The sequence below is a fragment of the Gracilinanus agilis genome, chromosome 4, assembly GCF_016433145.1.
Source record: "Gracilinanus agilis isolate LMUSP501 chromosome 4, AgileGrace, whole genome shotgun sequence".
In the NCBI taxonomy this organism is placed as follows: Eukaryota; Metazoa; Chordata; class Mammalia; order Didelphimorphia; family Didelphidae; genus Gracilinanus; species Gracilinanus agilis.
In genome coordinates this window covers 252,023,779-252,044,440 of record NC_058133.1, presented here as the reverse complement: position 1 = coordinate 252,044,440, position 20,662 = coordinate 252,023,779, and positions in this window count along the sequence as shown.

Here is a 20,662-nt window from a genome sequence, read left to right as displayed (position 1 = left end):
CTTCTTATAATAGTATTTGTCCCCTCTCCCTCCCATGCCCTCTTTGTGTGTAATAGAATATTCTATTTTCTTATTCACTCAAGTTTCTCTTGGTGTTCCCTGCTATTTACCCCCTCTTTCCCATCCCCCACGCCATCTTAGATTATTTAGTGTTCCATCCTCACCCTGTGAATTATTCTTTTGATTACTATAATAGTGAATATTATAATAGTGAATAGAGTTCACTACAGAGAATTATACATAACATTTATCTACATAGGAATACAGATAATTAGATCTCACTGAGGCCCTTAAAAAGGCAAATTTAAAAATTATAAGTTTTCTTTCTTTCCCCTCTGTATCTTATTTACCTTTTCAGGTTTCTCTCGATTTTTGTGTTCGATGTCAAACTTTCCATTTAGCCCTGGTCTTTTCTGTGCAAATACCTGAAATTCTTCAATTTTGTTGAATGCCCATACTTTCCCCTGGAAATATATAGTCAGTTTTGATGGGTAGTTGATCCGTGGTTGCAGGCCCAGCTCTCTTGCCTTTCTGAATATCGTATTCCAAGCCTTACGGTCTTTTAGCGTGGAGGCTGCCAGATCCTGTGTGATCCTGATTGGTGCTCCTTGATATTTGAATTGTCTCTTTCTGGCTTCTTGTAAGATTTTTTCTTTTGCTTGAAAGCTTTTGAATTTGGCAATAATATTTCTAACCGATTTCTTCTCTGGGTCGAATGTAGTGGGTGTTCTATGAATCCTTTCGATGTCTATATTGCCCTCTTGTTGTAGGACTTCAGGGCAATTTTGCTGAATAATTTCTTTTAGTACGGAGTCCAGGTTTCTATTAATTTCTGGTTTTTCTGGAAGACCAATTATTCTCAAATTGTCTCTTCTAGACTGGTTTTCTTGGTCTGTCACTCTCTCATTGAGATATTTCATGTTTCCTTCTATTTTTTCAGTCTTTTGACTTTGTTTTATTTGTTCTTGTTGTCTTGAGAGATCATTAGCTTCCAATTGCTCGATTCTAGCCTTTAGGGATTGATTTTCGGCTATAATCTTTCGGTTTTCGGCCATAATCTTCTGGAATTCCTTTTCAATCTGGTCATTTCTGGTGTTCAATTGCAAGATTTTACCTTTTAAACAGTTATTTTCTTGCCAGATCTCTTCCATTTTCCTCAAAATCTCAGTTTTGAACTCTTCCATAGCTTGTGAGGAGTTTTCCTTATTTGAGGAGGGTCCGGATGCTTGTTTGTTCTCCTCCTCTGTTTGCTCGGTTGTCTGGATTTTCTCTGTGTAAAAGTTGTCGAGTGTTAAGGGCTTCTTTTTCTTGTTGTTATTCTTTCTCTTCTGAGTTTACTGAGGTTGGGTAGCCATCATTAGCCCAGCAGCTTCTCAGGTTTATCCTCGCGCTCAGTGTCTGTCCATTGTCTATTGGTACCTGAGGTCTGAGTTCTGGTTTTTTCCAAGGTCAAGCCCCCTAGTGGACCCCCTTGCTTGATCCTCTGCAGGAGGTTCCTTTACCAGTCTCAGGGCGCTGCTTCCACAGTCGTATACCGATCTACACTGGTTCCCCACTCAGGTTTTCAGAGCTTTAGTTCCTGGCTGTGTCTGCCTCCACCCACCCCTCCGCCAGTGCCTGTGCGCTCTGCGCTGGGCATCCACTCTCTGCCCTCGCGCTCAGATTTCGCTTGCGTTCTCTGGCTTATTGGGGTCCTAAATCTTGCTGCTCTCAGGAACAGGCCCCAGAGCTGCCAATGACTCGATGGGTGCCCCAAACTTGCTCTATTTCTTTTTAGCTGGCTTCAGAGCTATAGATTTTGTGTGTGGAGGGGGTGGGGATGGGGTGGTTGCTCAGCCTGCGATTTAGTGAGAGCCCTTTATAGCCTGGAAATGTCTCGATTCCACGTACCTTCCACGCTGTGCCCTGTTGTGGTGTTCCTCCGTTCGTCTGGACTTGTTTTTATGTCCCCTTGAGGAGTTTTGTGTGTTTCAGTCAGGAGAGGTTAAGAGCTGCTTCTTACTCTGCCGCCATCTTAACCCGGAAAACCCTCATTACTTTTTATAGAGAGAAGTAAGCCATTTCCACATAAGGGCAAAGGTATGTTGATGGGAGCATATAATCATGAGGAGATAGGATTACGGGCACATGGGCCCACCATCTTATGTAGGTTAACTGCCCTGTACTCAGATTTAGAAAAGGGTTTTGCTTGTTTTAAAAACCTTGCCTTCTTAGTAAGAACTCTAAGACAAAAGGGCAAGGACTAGGTAAACAAGTTAAGTGACTTGCCCAGGATTATATAGCTAGGAAGTATCTGAGGTCAGATTTGAACCTTCCTTCAGATTCCAGGCCTGGCATTCTATTCACTATGTTAGAAAAGGTTTTAAAATGGAGTCACCCAGACTAATAGCACAAATAGCTGTCTCTGCATTCATCTCTGGGGCTTTGTTTATGCCATTCCCTATGCCACCTCCTCCAGGAGGCCTCCCCAACCATTTAATCAATCACTAATCACTAAACATTCAGATTGTGAGCCTACTATGTGCCAGACATTGTGGTAAAACAATAATGACCTGACATCAATCTGCATCTGGTATTTATTTAACATTCCAAACGTTTGTGCGAAGAACTTGCCCCCCACCTAGACTAAACTTCATGAGGGAAAGAACATGGTCTGACCAAAAACTTGTGTCTTCCTTGCAGCCTCAGTGTTCCACACAAAGTAGGAATTTCATAAATGTCTGCTGAATATAATTTACTGTCAACCAAAAGCCTGCATGAACATCACCTCTTGGAGGCAGGCTGTCCATTAGCTCCCAAGATCCTGTGCTGGGTCGTAGAGATTCTAGTGCTGTTCCTTGGGTAGGGCCTGGAATACTCATTACACTGATTAATATCCATCTAGATAGGAGCTAAATTGAAGATGTCCTTCGAATCCCCCATTTCCCCCTGTCTTTGGATGCATAGATCATGGTGCCAGCATATGCCTTTCTGTCACCCCTGGAATAGTCATGTAGGACCCATGAATATGCTGTTCATTGAAAAGGGCAACATTATGATGGCAGGTAGAAGGAAGTAGCCTTCTGTCTAAGAGAACACTGCTCATCTAGTAGGTTCCATATCACCATGGAAATAGGATGCTGGGTCCCTGAGGAGGAAGCTTCTGAGTTCAGAGTTAGGAGGTTCTCTAGGATCATTTAAGTGATCACAGAATCATGGATTATGTGCTTGAAAATACCTTAGAAGTGTATGGTCCAACCTCCTCATTTTCCCAGAGGTCCAAGTGACTTGTCCACATGTGCAACAACTGGCAGGGCTGGGATTTGAACCCAGCATAGTGTAGGGAGGTAAAGGCTGGAGAGGAGCTTCCCATGGTTTAAGTGTCCCACTCTTCTACTCCCTAACCAAGGGAGGCCAAGAGAGGAAAAAGGGGCTGGACAATGGGTAGATAGAATGGGGAAATGATAAGTTTCCAAATATTCTTATGGTTATGGCCAAGAGGAGACTTTAGATTAAATATTTATTTCTTCTGAGGACAAATTTATAGCTTATGGAGAAATTTATAATTAGAGAAGTTATGACAGAGCACTTCAGTTTGTTATAGGGGAGTTTTCAGTTGATCAATAATAAGATCGATGTTATGGATCACAGATCTAGGTCCTGTATTTTATTTAACAGAATGACTAGGGTGAGACACCAAGGTGGGTCTAGCTGTACAGCAGCACCAGCATTAGTACAAGCCATCATGCAAAAGACCTGCTTTCAATTGAGAGCAATTACCAGCCTTTGATAGAACCATTTCTTCTGTAATGGCTATGACACCTGTTGATGGAGATTGTCCTTTAAGGAATGAGAAGACCAATCTTTTCCCCTAAGGGATAAAAGGCCTTAAAAGGCAGAAAGTTGAAGTGTAAGTTTCATGATGACCCTCTCCTAACAGCCTTCAATAGAACTCCTATTTGATTCTTTTCTTTGCATGCTTTGCTAATTCTCAAGGAAGAGTCAAGGAGGGTTATTAAACATATGCATTTTTAAATGTTTAAATTTATTTTTTAAAAAATTTGTTTGTGTGTTTGTTTACTTTAAATCCTTACTTTCCGTCTTAGTATCAATACTATGTATTGGTTCCAAGGCAGAAGAGCAGTAGGGACTAGGCAATGGGGGTTAAGTAACTTGCCCAGGGTCACACAGCTAGGAAGTGTCTGAGGCCAGATTTGAACCCAGGACATCCCATCTGTAGGCCTGGCTCTCAATCCACTGAGCTACCCACATGCCCCCCACCATATGTATCTTTTCAAAGTAAATTCACTTCATTCTATTTTTTTAAAACCCTTACTTGCTGCCCTACTATTAATATTAAGTGTTAGTTCTAAAGCAGAAGAGCAGTTAAGAACTAGGCAATTGGGATCAAGTGAATTATGGTCATATACCTAGGAATTATCTAAGTCTAAGTTACATTTGAACTCAGGTCCTCCTGATTCCAAGATAAGATATACCACCTATTTGACTTAATTACCTGGATTCTTTTTTTTTAATTTTTTATTAATTCCTTACAGTCTGTCTTAGAGTCAGCACTAAATACTGCTTCCAAGGCAGAGGAAAGATTAAAGCTAGGCCATTGAGGTTAAGTGATTTGTCCAAGGTCACTCAGGCAGGATTTGAACTTAGGACATCCCATCTCCAGGCCTTCATCTATCCACAAAGGATCTGGCTATCATTATTCTCTTAATTTGAACATAGGAAACTTCGATTTTAGTGTCAATGGAGGGCATATAACATTTTATGTGTTGAATGTGTGAATCAATAATATCATCATTGAATTCACTTAACTTAAGTACAGATAATTAATGAAGTGACCAGCACTTATAAAACCTGGAAATCAGGGATGAGGATTTCAGAGGGAGGAAATGTCAAAGAATGGGAGCATACAGGACTGACATTGGCAAGGGTAGAATAAAAAGAGAAAGAAGGACAGTAAAATTGAGAGAAAGATAACAGGAGTCAAGGCTGAAAGATTCAGAGGCTAATTCAGATTTTGTTGGTTCCACAGAAATACACTCCAGAGATGATACAAGCATGCAGTCTTAAATTAATGACAATTATCTAATAAATATAAAAATAAGGAAATCAACTGAAAACACAAAATCTTTCTTTACTACAGATGCCCTCCTCAAAAAGAATAATACCACTGAGAAGGGAACAATAGCAGCAAAGGCCAATACTATCACCCTGAAAAAAACAGAAACAAAAAGCTCTTCCCAGGAAAACTCAGAACCAACTTTACTCAGGACTGAAGAGAATACATCCAAAAGTGGGAAAATCAATACGGTCATCATTAGAGAAAGCACTACCAACAGCCTGGAAACAACAGAAACAATCACTTCTTCCTCTGCCACCCCAGATACAACAACTTTCCCCACCATTTCTGAGACCATTTCCACAGATCAGAGTACCACAACCACAGAGACCAGTACCACCAGCCTGGAAACAACAGAAATAATCACTTCTTCCTCTGCCACCCCAGATACAACAACTTTCCCCACCATGACTGAGACCACTTCCACAGACCAGAGTAGCACAACCACAGAGACCAGTACCACCAGCCTGGAAACAACAGAAACAATCACTTCTTCCTCTGCCATCCCAGATACAATAACTTTCCCCACCATGACTGAGACCACTTCCACAGAGCAGAGTAGCACAACCACAGAGACCAGTACCACTAGCCTGGAAACAACAGAAACAATCACTTCTTCCTCTGCCATCCCAGATACAACAACTTTCCCCACCATGACTGAGACCACTTCCAAAGACCAGAGTACCACAACCACAGAGACCAGTACCACCAGCCTGGAAACAACAGAAACAATCACTTCTTCCTCTGCCATCCCAGATACAACAACTTTCCCCACCATGACTGAGACCACTTCCACAGACCAGAGTACCACAACCACAGAGACCAGTACCACCAGCCTGGAAACAACAGAAACAATCACTTCTTCCTCTGCCATACCAGATAAAACAACTTTCCACACCATGACTGAGACCACTTCCACAGAGACCAGTACCATCAGCCTGGGAACAACAGAAACAATCACCTCTTCCCCTGGAACCTCAGAAACAACTCTAACTTTCCCCAGTACTGTAGAAACTACATCCATAGAGGAGAGTACCACAGAAGCCAGCACCAGCACCACAGAGACCAGTACCATCACCCAGGGAACAAGTACCTCTTACCCTGGAACCTCAGACACAACTCTAACTTTCCCCAGTACTCTAGAGACTTCCTCCACAGAGGAGAGTGCCACAGAAGCCAGCACCAGCACCACAGAGACTACCACCACTTCCGTAGGAACAACAGGAACAATCCCTTCTTCCTCTGCCATCCCAGATACAACAACTTTCCCCACCATTTCTGATACCACTTCCACAGACCAGAGTACCACAACCACAGAGACCAGTACCACCAGCCTGGAAACAACAGAAACAATCACTTCTTCCTCTGCCACCCCAGATACAACAACTTTCCCCACCATTTCTGAGACCACTTCCACAGACCAGAGTACCACAACCACAGAGACCAGTACCACCAGCCTGGAAACAACAGAAACAATCACTTCTTCCTCTGCCATCCCAGATACAACAACTTTCCCCACCATGACTGAGACCTCTTCCACAGACCAGAGTACCTCATTCACAGAGACCAGTACCATCACCCTGCGAACAAGCACCTCTTACCCTGGAACCTCAGACACAATCACAACTTCTTCCACTACCATAAACACACTCTCTACAATAGAGAGTGCCACTAAGTCCAGCACCACAGAGACTGGCAGCACTCCCCAGGGAACAATAGAAACAATCACTTCTTCCTCCTCCATCCCAGATACAATTACAACTTTCCCCACCATTACTGAGACAACAAGTACCTCTTCCCCTGGCATCTCAGACACAATCCCAATTTTCTCCAGCTCCCCAGTGACTGTGGACACTCCCCACGGAAGAACAGATATAAGTACCTCTTCTCCTGGGACCTCAGGTACATTTCCAACTTTTCCCACTACTAAAGATTCCACCCCCACAGTTTCGAGTGCCACAAATCCTAGCACTACAGTGATCAATGCCACAGAGCCTGGAACCACAGAATCTTCAACCATGGTTTCTATCACAACCATTCCAACTACTATACCAGCTACTACACCATGTAAGTGCCTCTTTTTAACCCTTCCCTTCCATCTTCCTGTTTTTTTTTTTTCTCTTCTTTCCTCTATTAAAGCACTCCTCCTATATTCTTGGAATCTTAAAATTCATTTGGGCAGCCATCTCCTCTGCCTTTTTGTTTTGAACTTCATCTTCCATCTTAGAATTCATTTTAGGACAGAAGAGTGGATATGGCTCCACAATTGGGGTTAAGTGAGTTGCCAGAGGTCAGGCCAATAGGAAATGTCTGAGGCTAGATTTGGACCCAGGTCCTCCCTATTCCAAATCTGGCTCTCTATCTTTTTTGCTACCTTGCTGCTCCTCCCATTTAATTTCTATTTACCATTTCTTTCTCTCTGCAGTGATTACTCCTAATTCTTTTCACATCATTTTCCTCAAGTTCCATTTTTTTCCCCCATTAGCCTAGGAAAGGCCTCCTCTGAAAACACATGATGTCAAAGTTTACCTCTTCTCCAAATCCATTTCATCCTCCTATAACCCTGGAGCCTTTGTCTATGAAACATTTTAACTTTATTGATAATTGCGTTTGGTTCCAAGTTCCATTCCACCAGTGGCTTATAATTGCTTTAGTCACTCCTAAAGTGACTATGCATGAACTAGCCTCAAGAAGTCTTATCCTCCCTTTTGTCTCTTTTCTCTCCATCTTCCAGCATGCCCCATAGGTTCTGCCTGTCTTACACTCTTCCATTTTCTCCTTCTATTTGTTTCTCTCCAACAATTCTTTCAGTCCACAAGAAACATGTAAGCACTTTTTAAAAAACATTTATTAATATTTATTTTTTAGAAAGGTTAACATGGTTACATAATTCATGCTTTTACTTTCCCCTTCACCCCCCGAGTTCCCCCCTTACCATGGCTGATGGGTATTTCCACTGGTTTTATCATGTGTCATTGATCAAGACCTATTTCCATATTGTTGATAGTTGCATTGGTGTGGTAGTTTCGAGTCTACGTCCCCAATCATGTCCGCCTCAACCCATGTGTTCAAGCAGCTGTTTTTCTTATATGTTTCTACTCCTGCAGTTCTTCCTCTGAATGTGGGTAGCGTTCTTTACCATAAATCCCTCAGAATAGTCCTAGGTCATTGCATTGCTGCTAGTACAGAAGTCCATTACATTCTATTATATGTAAGCACTTTAATAGGTGCTAGGCACTATTCTGGGCATACAAAGAATGGCAAAAATCATCCCTGATCTCAAGGAGCTTACTTTCTCATGGGAGAGACAACATGTGAGTATGTAGGTACATATAAGACACAGCCAAAGTTAATAGAAGGCAGTGTGAGAGCAGATGATATGAGCAAAAAGAGATTAGGGCCTAGGGCAGTGGCAGTGCCTTTGGGGATACCTATAGTTAGTGGGCAAGACAAAAATGAAAAGCCAGCAAAAGAGAACCAAGAGATAGCCATGGCATGAAAACCAGACTATATAGGAGAAGGTAATATTAACAGTGTCAAATGTTACAAAGAAGGATAAAGATTGAGAAGAGGCAAATAGATTTTGCAATTAAGGGAACACTGGTAAATTTGGAGAGCAGTTTCAGTTGAATGAAGAAGTTAGAAGCTAGAATCCAAAGGTTTAGAAGAATAAAAGGAGAGGAAGAAGAGGCTCCAATTGTAGATGCCTTTCTTTCTTTTTTTTTTTTTAAATCCTTACTTTCCATCTTGGAGTCAATACTGTGTATTGGCTCCAAGGCAGAAGAGTGGTAAGGGTAGGCAATGGGGGTCAAATGACTTGCCCGGGGTCACACAGCTGGGAAGTGTCTGAAGTCAGATTTGAACCTAGGACCTCCTGTCTCTAGGCCTGGTTCTCAATCCATTGAGCTACCCAGCTGCCCCCTGTAGATGCCTTTCTTATAGAGTTTTGCCATGGAGGGGAGAAGAAACATACAATAGTCAGAATGGTAACACCAAGTATGAATTGTTTAAGGATTGGAGAAGATAAAGGCATGTTTGAAAATAACATGGAAGAAGATAATAGATACAAAGAAACTGGAGGGGAGAAAGAGAAAGACAGACAGAAACTGAAAGACAGAGACACAGAGAGACAGAGGATGGTGGTGGGGCAATCTTCTGGAAAAATAGGGAGGAGATAAGATAAAGGGTATATGTAGAGGGTGGGCTCTGATAAAGAGAAGGACCACCTCTTTATTTGAGACTGGAGTAAAGAAGGAGATAATAGGGAAACATATCCATATGACAGAAAATGAAGAGGAGCCCATTTAAGTCCTGGAAATGTTGTAGAGGGAAATGGTGTCAGCAGGAAGCTGTGTCATAGGGCTAGAAGTAAAAAAGAATGAGGAAGGAAGAAATTTAAGGTGAAGGAAAGTTTGTTAATTATGGAAGAAGCATTCTAGAGGACACAATAGAAGGGACAAACGGATCTAGGGATAAAGTTGAAAGGATGAGGAAATGGAATTTATACATCAGCAGTTAGGGGTTCAGAATCACTGGGATGGGGTGAGTATAAAGTGAATATAAGGGAGTGGAATTGAGTGTAGGCAAAATATCTTTGACACTATCCTTCCATGTCAATGTGTTTCTTTGTCTCTTCACTTTTCTCTCCCCCTCAAGACTCATCCTTTTCTCTCCTGCACCCTTTGCTTTACCCTCTTATTACTTACTCTCTTCCCTCTATTCTCCCCATCTCCATGCTGGATTGAGCGAAATATTATCTTCCTTTTCAGTGTTATGCTTAAATGGAGGCACATGGGATGGAAACATCTGTAACTGTCCCACTGGTTACAGTGGAAAGCAATGTGAGAAAGAGAACATCTTCTGCGAAAATGGAGGCACATGGGATGGAATCAAGTGCATCTGCCTCAACCCTTACTATGGCCGTAAATGTGAAATGGTTTCAGAAAGCCTTCCAATAGGTAAGTCAAGCATCTCTGGGTGCCAGAGCTGGGTCCAAGGGAATGAAAAGGGACCAAAGGTCATTCCATTCCTCAGGGATAGGGTGGAGGGTCACAAAGCAGAAGGGATGGGGGGGAGTGTTTATTGTGAATGATTGACAGTCTCATAATAACTCCATTTCCAACAGAGCCTCCTCCAGAAAAGGTCAATGCTACTGTGGAAGTGACAGTGTCCGTGACCAATAAGAATTTTACAAAGGATCTAGAAGATGAATCCTCTGAGGCCTATAAGAATTTCACTGAAATGTTCAAAAAAGAGGTAAAGAATCAATGGATTGCAATGGGACTGGATATGGCAAGAACTTTAGTGGTCATCTAATGCATTTTCAATGGGAATATAGAGAAGTTAAGCAACTTACTTAAATAATTTACATTATGTTTAAGTAACACAATCGGTAAATGGCAGAAACAAAAAATTCGACCCAGGTCTCCCACAAGTCACAGGTTTTATCCACTACTCTTCTCTGCCTTCAGTTCTTAATGTCATTTTTTCTAGTTCTGTTTCTCAAGGAGTTAGATGATTTAGATAAGTACTTTCCTGACTAGTAATAAACTGTTTTACCTAGAAAAATCACTTTTCTTTCATGCATTTCTTTTTTTTTTTTTTAAACCGTTGTACTTCAGTGTATTGTCTCATAGGTGGAAGATTGGTAAGGGTGGGCAATGGGGGTCAAGTGACTTGCCCAGGGTCACACAGCTGGGAAGTGGCTGAGGCCGGGTTTGAACCTAGGACCTCCTGTCTCTAGGCCTGACTCTCACTCCACTGAGCTACCCAGCTGCCCCCCTCTTTCATGCATTTCTGTTTGTACTTGGATCCATTTAGGAAGTCTTGGATTTAATCTGGCCTCAGACACTTGCTAGCTGTGTGAACCTGAGCAAATCACTCACCCCATCTCAGCTTCTGTGTTCCTTTTCTGTAAAATGAAGATAAAAAGGACTTGCTTCCAGGGTTGCTGTGAAGATCAAATAAGATATTTGTAAAGTGCTTTGTAAAGCACTGAAGTGCTATATAAATCTTAGCTATTTATTACAATTGTTGTTGTTATTGTTATTTTTCCATACAAGGTTATTTGGAAGGTCAAATAAGATAATGTATATAAAACTCCCTTGTTATAGTAAAGTATCACATAACAATCTAATTATTAAAGTCTAATGAATTATTTAATACATTTATTACAACAATCATAGTGATATAAAATTATAACCTATAATATAATATGTAATATAATAAATCATTGTAATTTATTATTAATAATGAATAATTCCAGTATTTGTTGTTGCTTTTCCTTATATGAACTGTCTTTCCTTTTTATTTAGAAAACAAGACTCTTCTAAATTATCTGAACTTTCTCAGTTAATTCACATATATTAAGCAGTTTGTATGTGCTAGGCATGGAGGAATACTGGTACAAGGTGGGGTAGTAGAGAGAGGAAAACAGGCAAATGAGGGAGAAACCCTTCCTTGAAGAGTGCACACTCGGTTCTACCTTAGCAGCTGTTCCTCACTTTTAATTCCATCATATCTTGATGCCTTTCCTCACATAAATCATCATTTCCCCCCCCCCCCAGTTACGTATATTAGGAATTTTTGACAATTGTTTTCTGACATTTTAGAATTCAGAATTTAGAATTTCTCTCCTCTCCCTCCCCTCCCCTTCTCCCTGAAGCAGTAAATACTCTGACAAAAGTTTTACCTGAACTTTCATACAATACATATTTCCATGCTGCTCATGTCATGATATATATCACACATACAACAAAAATCTCATGAAGGAAATAAAGTGGAAGATGGCATACTTTGATCTGATCTGCATTCATCAATTCCTTCTTTGGCTGTAGATAGCATTTTCATCATGAGTTCCTTCTGGTTATCTTGGACACTTGTTTTGTTGATAACATTTTAGTCTTTCATAGTTGATCATTGTATAATATTTCTGTTCTCCTGATTTTACTCATATCACTTTGCATCAGTTCATTTAAGTCTTTCCAGGTTTTTCTGAACTCATCTTGTTATCATTTCTTATGGTATAATAGTATTGCATTACCACTATATACCACAACTTGTTCATATATTCCCCACGTGATGGATACTCCCACAGTTTCCAATTCTTTGTCGCTACAAAAAGAGTTGTTAAAAATATTTTGTTACAGGTAGTTCTTTTCCCCTTATCTCTGGTGTCTTTAGAATACAGACCCAATGTGGGTATTGCTGGGTCAAAGAGTGTATATATAGTTTTGTGGCCCTTTGAGCCTGGTTCCTTATTGCTTTCCAGAATGGTTGTATCAATTCACAGTTCCACCAACAGTATATAAATGTCCCTATTTTCCCATATCCCCGCCAACTTTTATCATTTTCCTTTTTGGTCATGTTAGCCAATCTGAGAGGTATGAGCTGGTATCTCAGAATTGTTTTAATTTGCCTTTCTCTAATCAATAGTGATTTGGAACATTTTTTCTTATGACTATGGATTATTTTAACTTCTTCCCTCTAAGAACTGCTATTCATATCCTTTGACCATTTTTCAATTGAGGAATACTTCATATTTTTATCAATTTAACTCAATTCTTTACATTTAAGAAATGAGGCTCTTGTCAGATACCTGCCATAAAATTCCTCCCCAAAATTTGATGTTTCCTTTCTAATATTGGTCACATTGGTTTTTTGTTTGTATAAAACTTTTAAAATTTAATGTAATCAAAATTACCCATTTAATTTTTTGTAATGTTCTCTGTCTTATTTAGTCATAAATTCCTCCTTTATCCATAAGTCTGACAGATAAACTTTTCCATGATGCCCTAATTTATTTATGGTGTCATTCTTTATTTTTAGATAAAGTATCCATTTTGACTTTATCCTGGTATGGTCCCTGCTAGTCTCTGCCATTCTGCTTTCCAGTTTTCCTAGCAGTTTTTGTTAAATAGTGAGTTCTTCCCCAAAAAGTTTGGATCTTTCAGTTTTATCAAACACTAAGTTGCAATGTATGTTAACCACCTTATGTTGATTACCTAATCTATTCAATTGATCTACCACTTTATTTCTTAGCCAGTCCCAGATTATTTTGATGATTACCAGTTTATAATATAATTTGAGATCTAGTACAGCAGGCCTCCTTCCTTCATATTATTTTTAATTAACTCCCTTGATATTCTTGGCCTTTTGTTCTCCAGATAAACCTTTTTTTTTTTAAACCCTTACCTTCCGTCTCAGAATCAATACTGTGTATTGATTCCAAAGCAGAAGAGTGGTAAGGGCTAGGCAATGGGGGTTAAGTGACTTGCCCAGGGTTACACAGCTTTGGAAGTGTTTGAGGCCAGATTTGAACCTAGGACCTCCCATCTCTTAGCCTGGCTCTCAATCCACTGAGCCACCCAGCTGCCCCCTATTGTTATTTTTTCTAATTCTATAAAATAATTTTTAGTAGTTTGATATGGCATTGAATAGGTAAAATAATTTAGGTAGGATTGTCATTTTCACTATATTGGTTTGATCTATCCATGAGCAATTAATGTTTTTCCAGTTGTTCAGGTCTAACTTCATTTATATGAAGAGTATTTTTGTAGTTATGTTCATATAGTTGCTGGATTTATTTTGGTAGGTATACCCACAGGTATTTTATACTGTCTAAAGTTATTTTGAATAGAATTTCCTTTTCTATCTCTTGCTTGTACTTTTTTGGTGGCAAATGAAAATGCTAATGATTTATCTGGGTTTATTTTGTATCCTGTGACTTTGCTGAAGTTGTTCATTATTTCTATTTGTTTTTTGATGGACTCTCTAAATATACCATCATATCATCTGCAAAGGGTGAAAACTTTGTTTCTTCATTACCTATTCTAATCTCTTCGATTTCTTTTTCTGCTCTCATTGTGATATATATCATTTCTAGTACAATATTAAATAATAGTGGTGATAATGGGTATCCTTGCTTTACCCTTGATCTTATTGGGAAGAATTTTAGTTTATGTCCATTACAGATAATGCTTGATAAGGATTTTTAGAGTTTAACCTTTAAGTAAGGTTCCATTTATTCCATTGTTTTCTAATGTTTTCATAAAGAATAAGTGTTATATTTTGTCAAATGCTTTTTCTGCACTTATTGAAATAATCATAGGGTTTCTTTTGGTTTTGTTTTTGATATGGTCAATTTATGCTGATGGTTTTCCTAATATTGAACCATCTTGTATTCCTGGTATAAAACTCATATGATTGTGTCGTATGATTCTTGTTATACAAATGCTATGATTGAATCTCCTTGCTAGTATTTTATTTAAAAGTTTTGCATCAATGTTCATTAAGGAGATTGGTCTATAGCCTTTTTTCTCTGTTTTAGCTCTTCCTGGCTTAGATATCAGCACATATTTGTGTCATAAAGAGTTTGGAAGGATTCCCTCTTCCCCAGATTTTCCAAATAGTTTATGTAGTATTGGAGTTAGTTGTTTGAATGAATCCATCTGGCCATGGGGCTTTTTACTTAGGGGGTTCTTTGATGGGTTGTTCAATTTATTTTCCTGTGATAGGATATTAATATTCTATTTCCTTTTTTATTAATCTGGATAGTTTATAATTTAGTAAGTATTCATCTATTTCATTTAGATTATCATATTTATTGACATATAGTTGGGCAAAATAATTACCAATAATTGTTTTAATTTCTTCTTCATTGGTTATGATTTCATCTTTTTAAGTTTTTTTTTAACATTTATTAATATTTATCTTTTTGAAAAGTTAACATGGTTACATAATTCATGCTCTTACTTTCTCCTTCACCCTCCCAACTTTCCCCTCCCCCCATTGGCTGATGTGTATTTCCACTGGTTTTAACATGTGTCATTGATCAAGACCTATTTCTAAATTATTGATAGTTGCATTGGTGTGGTAGTTTCGTGTCTACATCCCCAATCATGTCCGCCTCAACCCATGTGTTCAAGCAGTTGTTTTTCTTCTGTTTCCACTCCTGTAGTTCTTCCTCTGAATGTGGGTAGCGTTCTTTTCCATAAATCCCTCAGAATTGTCCCAGGTCATTGCATTGCTGCTAGTACAGAAGTCCATTACATTCTATTTTACCACAGTGTATTGGTCTCTGTGTACAATGTTCTTCTGGCTCTGCTCCTTTCACTCTGCATCAATTCCTGGAGGTCTTTCCAGTTCACATGGAATTCCTCCAGTTTATTATTCCTTTGAGCACAATAGTATTCCATTACCCGCATATACCACAATTTGTTCAGCCATTCCCCAATTGAAGGACATACCCTCATTTTCCAGTTTTTTGCCACCACAAAAAGCACAGCTATAAATATTTTCGTACAAGTCTGTTTATCTATGATCTCTTTGGGGTACAAACCCAACAATGGTATGGCTGGATCAAAGGGCAGGCATTCTTACCTTTTTAAGTTTTGATACTAGTAATTTGGTTTTCTTTTTTCTTTCTTTCTTTTTTTAAATCAAGTTAACCAATGGTTTATTTATTTTTTCATAAAACCAACGCCATGTCTTATTTATTTGTTCAATGATTTTCTTATTTTCAATTTTATTAATCTCTCCCTAGATTTTTGGTTTTCCAATTTGGTGTTTAATTGGGGATTTGCAACTTGTCTTTTTCTAGGTTATTTTTTTTAGTTGCATGCCCAATTCATCAGTCTACTCTTTCTCCATTTTATTGATGCATACATTTAGACATATGAGTTTTCCCCTAAGTAGCACTTTGCATCCCATAAATTTTGATATGTTGTTTCCTCATTGTCATTTTATTTAATGAAATGGTTGATTGTTTATATGATTTGTTCTTTGACCTATTTATTCTTTAGGACAAAAATCATTTCATTTCCCAATTAACTTTTAGTTTTTCTGGTACCCTCTGTTGCATGTAATTTTAATTGTATTATGGTTTGAAAGGTATGCATTTAATATTTTTGATTTTCTACATTTGGTTGTGAGGTTTTTATGCCTTACAATAGTCGTTTTTTGTGAAGGTGTCATTTACTGCTGAGAAAAAGGTGTATTCCTTTCTATTCCCATTTAGTTTTCTCCAGAGGTTTATTATATTAAATTTTTCTAAAGTTCTATTTACCTCCTTAACTTATTTCTTGTTTATTTTTGGTTGGACTTACCTATTTCTGAGAGGGGAAGGTTGAGGTCCCCCACTAGTAATGTTTCACTATTTCCTCCTAAAATTCATGTAACTTTTTCTTTAGCAATCTGGATGCTAGGCCATTTGGTGCATATATGTTTAACATTGACAATGCTTCATTGTCTATGGTGACTTTTATCATGATATAATTTCCTTCCTTATCTCTTTAGATTGATTTTTACTTTTACTTAATCTGAGATCGTGATTGCTATCCCCACTTTTACATTAGCTGAGACATAGTAGATCCTTATCCAGTCTTTACTTTTTCTTTCTGTGTGTTTCCCTGCTTTAAATGTGTTTCTTATAGACAGCATAGGGGATTATGTTTTTCTTAATATATTTCACTGTCCTTTTCCATTTCATTACATTCACATTCACATTTGGGATTACTAATTGTATGTTTTCCTCCATCTGATTTTTTCCATTTACTCTTTTCTCTCCCTCTCAATCTCTCTCCTTTTAGCCTTTCCCTGTTCACATATTTTTTGGGTTCAAGAGCCACCTTCCCCAATTCATCCTCTTTTTTTGTCCATCCCACCCTTTATTCTCTCTACCCTCCTACTTTCCTGTGGGGTAAGGTAGGTTTCCATAGCTGAGTGTGGGTGTTAATCTCACTTTGAGCCAATTCTGATGAGAGGAAGTTTCAAGTATAGCTTGCTACCCCTCCCCCATCTTCTCCTTCACTGTATTTTCCCTTTATGTACCTCTTAATGTGATAGTTTTTCCCCTTCTATCTCTCTTTTCTCTTATCCCCATGTGTTCCTCTATCACATCCCTTGGGGTTTTTTTGGATATCAGTCCATCTTATTTAGCTTCTTTCCTTCTTTCTATGTATTCTCCTTTTCATCGCTCTAATAGTGGCAAAGTTCTTAAGTATCCTAAGTACTTTAGGTATCTTGCATACTTTAAGTACCTTATATATCTCAAGTATCATAGATATCTTAATTATTTCAATTATCATTTTCCCAGGTCTGAATGTTCTCAATTCAACCTAGCTGCCTTTGTTTCCCACAATGTGTCTGTCAAGAGAGCAGCCTGCTGGCTTGCTCCGGGGAGGCTTGTAGCTGTTATGTCCAACTAGATTTGGTACCCCATATTACCAGTTCCCGTGTTGTTTCATGGGCTAGGCTGGTCCCGATTCTGCCATTTCCTTGCCCCTGCTAGATGGCTTGAGCTGGGTAGGTCCTCTGCTCTGGACTCTGCTACCTCAGGCACTCAGGCACTGTGCTGCCATATAGGAATATGAGTAGTTTCCTGCAGTATAGCAGGAAACTCTGTTACCTTGCTGCCTCAGATGCTCTACTGCCACATGAAAGTGAGTAGTTTCCCTGCATTCTCTGCCTTCTATACCTGTACCAGGTGGCTTGGGCTGGGTTTGTTCTTGTTCTGTAGTTTCATGGCCTCTGTCAGAGTTGCAATGTTGCATAAAAAGTAAAGTGAAAACTTAAATAAGGTTGAATTGCAATGTTGAATTGGTCCAAGTTCTGCCAGTTCTTGCAGATGCTGTACTGCCTGGGCTACTCTCTTTTCTTACCTAGTGAAACATGTTCCTCTTTTTGAGGCAATTTATTTTCGTGTGTGTGCGTGTGCGTGCGTGTGTGCGTGTGTGTGTGTGTGTGTGTGTGTGTGTGTGTGTGTGTGTGTAGGGATCAGGGGAGCAGAGCATCCTTTACTCTGCCATCTTAGCTCCCAGTATACAAGTGCCTATAAGCTATCTTTTCCCTCTTAACATTTAGAAAACAAGACCTCCTCCAAATTAGTTTAATTTTCCAAATCAATCAATATGCCAATTAACTACCAGGTAGTTTGGAAGAAGTAAGAGAATTGGCAGTTGGGGAAGAGGGATCAGAAAAGACTTCATGGGGCAGCTAGGTAAATCAGTGGATAAAGTGTCAGGCTTGGAGTCAGGTGAACCCGGGTTTAAATATGGCCTTAGACACTTCTTGTGTGACCCTGGGCAACTCACTTAACCCCAGTTACCTAGCCCTTACTTCTCTTCTGTCTTGGAATCCATACTTAATGTCAATTCCAAGATAGAAGGTAAGGGTTTAAAAAAAAAAGGTTTCATGCAGAAGTCAGTGCTTGAGCCACATCTTAAAGAAAGAGACTTTATAAGGTGGATGTGAGGAGAACTGCTTTCCAGGCCTTGGGGAATGGCTAGTACAAAGGTAAGGAGATGGGAAATAAAGTGTGAGGTATGAGAAACAGATAAAATCCATTTGGTTAAACGGTGGAGTATAGAAAGGGAACTAATGTTTAAAGTGGCTGAAAGATGTCTTGGAACAAGATTATGAAGAACTTTAAAAGCTAAACAGAGAAGTTTATATTTTATCCTAAAGGCAATAATAAGACTATGGAGTTTATTGAGCAGAAAGGTCACCTAGTCAGATCTACTCCAAGTTAGGAAAATTACTTAAGCAATAATTAATAGGTGTAGGCTCGCCAGACTGTAATGGGGATAATTTGAGGAAAGGTGTGTGGGATAAGGGAATTTGAAAGGAGATTGTCAGAGACTTGCTAAGTGGGTAATCTAGGTTACTGGTAGGCTGGGATTAAGGAGATTCAGGATATAATAGGGCTGTCAGGAGTATAACACAGAAAGGAAACAGAGATCTTCAGGGAGAGGAGAAATTAAACTAAACAGACAAACATCAGGCTTTACAGACTGGGACTTAGACTCAAACACAGGCTGAGGGAAATAGACTAAACTGAAATTAACAAACAGGGTTTAGTTAATTTCATAGGAAGGGACTTGTTTTGAAGTTACACCTTCCTTCAAGATGGATACCCCAGCTTCCCTTCAAGCCCAGAGTATGTTGGTTCTTTCCCTCTTCTTCCCTCTCTTAATAACTAACAGACAAATTATACTAATAGATCTGTTGAAACACAAAAGGGTTTATTATCTTTAAAGGATGATTTGTCAGGAAAGTGGATCAAAGGAAAGCCCTAACAGTTGTCTCAGGAACCTCAGGTGGGGGAAGGGAGACAAAGATGGAGTCTGAGTAAGGACCAGCCTTTAACTCAACTTACAAAATACTATTGATAACTAAAGGGAATAAAAGATGACTGACTAGTTTCTTTATATCTAATACTGTCAAATAACAATGAACCCTTCACAGATTTGAACTCCTCTCTAATTATTCTCCTTATTAACTCCACAGACATATAAGGTAAGGGAGGGAAGGTAGGAAATAATATTAAGGAAGGAAGATATAAAGGGTTTATCCAAAATAATAATTTCTTAAGTAAATATATCAAAGCTAGGCTAAATTTCAATACTACAGCTAGGTAAGGAGGCAGCTCGGCTGATCAGACAACCTCCCTCCACTGGAGACCCTAATCAACTGACCTTTCCTCAAGATTCCAAACTCCTAACAGCTTTTTGGAACTCAGCCAAAGCTTGAAAAAACTATATGACCCCTACTCTCTATACTACAAAGGACAGGCTGCAGTTGTGAGAAACTTGATGCAGGAAGACCACTTTAGCAAGGTGTTACCATAATCTAAGTAAGTATGGAGGAAAGCCTGAACTAAGGCAGTAGCTGTGTAAATACAAGGAAAGGGTCAGATGCAAAAGATGTTGTGGATTATAAAAACAAGATTTAGAAACTGGTTGCCTATGTAGGTTGAGGGAAAGTGAGAGGTTGAGGATAATACCAGGAGACTAGAAGAATGGTAGTATTTTCAACAGATATAGGGAAGTTTGTAAGAAGAATGGTCAGCAATGGAAATTAAAGAGATAGTTGGATAGTAGAAGCAAGAGAGAGCAATGTAATGAAAACCCATAGAGGAGAGAGCATTCCAGTGTCTCAATGTGTCAAATGCAGCAGATAAATTAAAAAGGAGAAGGCCTTTAAAAACCACAGATTTGACAATTAAGAGATCATAAGTAAATTTTTAGAAGGTAATTTCAGTTAAACAATGAGGTTGGAACCCAGGTTGCAAAGGGTTGAGGAGTAAGAAGGCAGCAGGTGGAAAGAGATTTTTCAAGGAGTTTGACTATGAAAGGGAAGAGAGCTGTAAGATTATAGTCTTAGTCTGAGGGGATAAGGGAGTCTAGTGAAGGTTGTTTTGTTTTGTTTTTTAAAGACTTAAGCATGTTGAAGGAAGGGAGAAATCAATAAATAGAAAGAGGTTGGAAATTTGCAAGAGAGTGAGGAGACTGAGGATATAATTTGCTGGAGAAACTGAGAGGGGATGGAATCACATGTACACTAGTAGAAAGGTTGACCTTGACCAGGAGAAAGAACATCTCTCTGTGTCAGAGCCTGGAAAAAGGAGGAGAGCAGAAAGTTAAGGAGTTTTCAAATGAAGAGCATAGGAAAAGAGGCTCACAATAGAATGCCATCAATTTTCTTAATAAAAACTCAGCTAATGAGGGACTTATGAGAAAGAAAACTAGCTACATTCAAAGGAAGAAC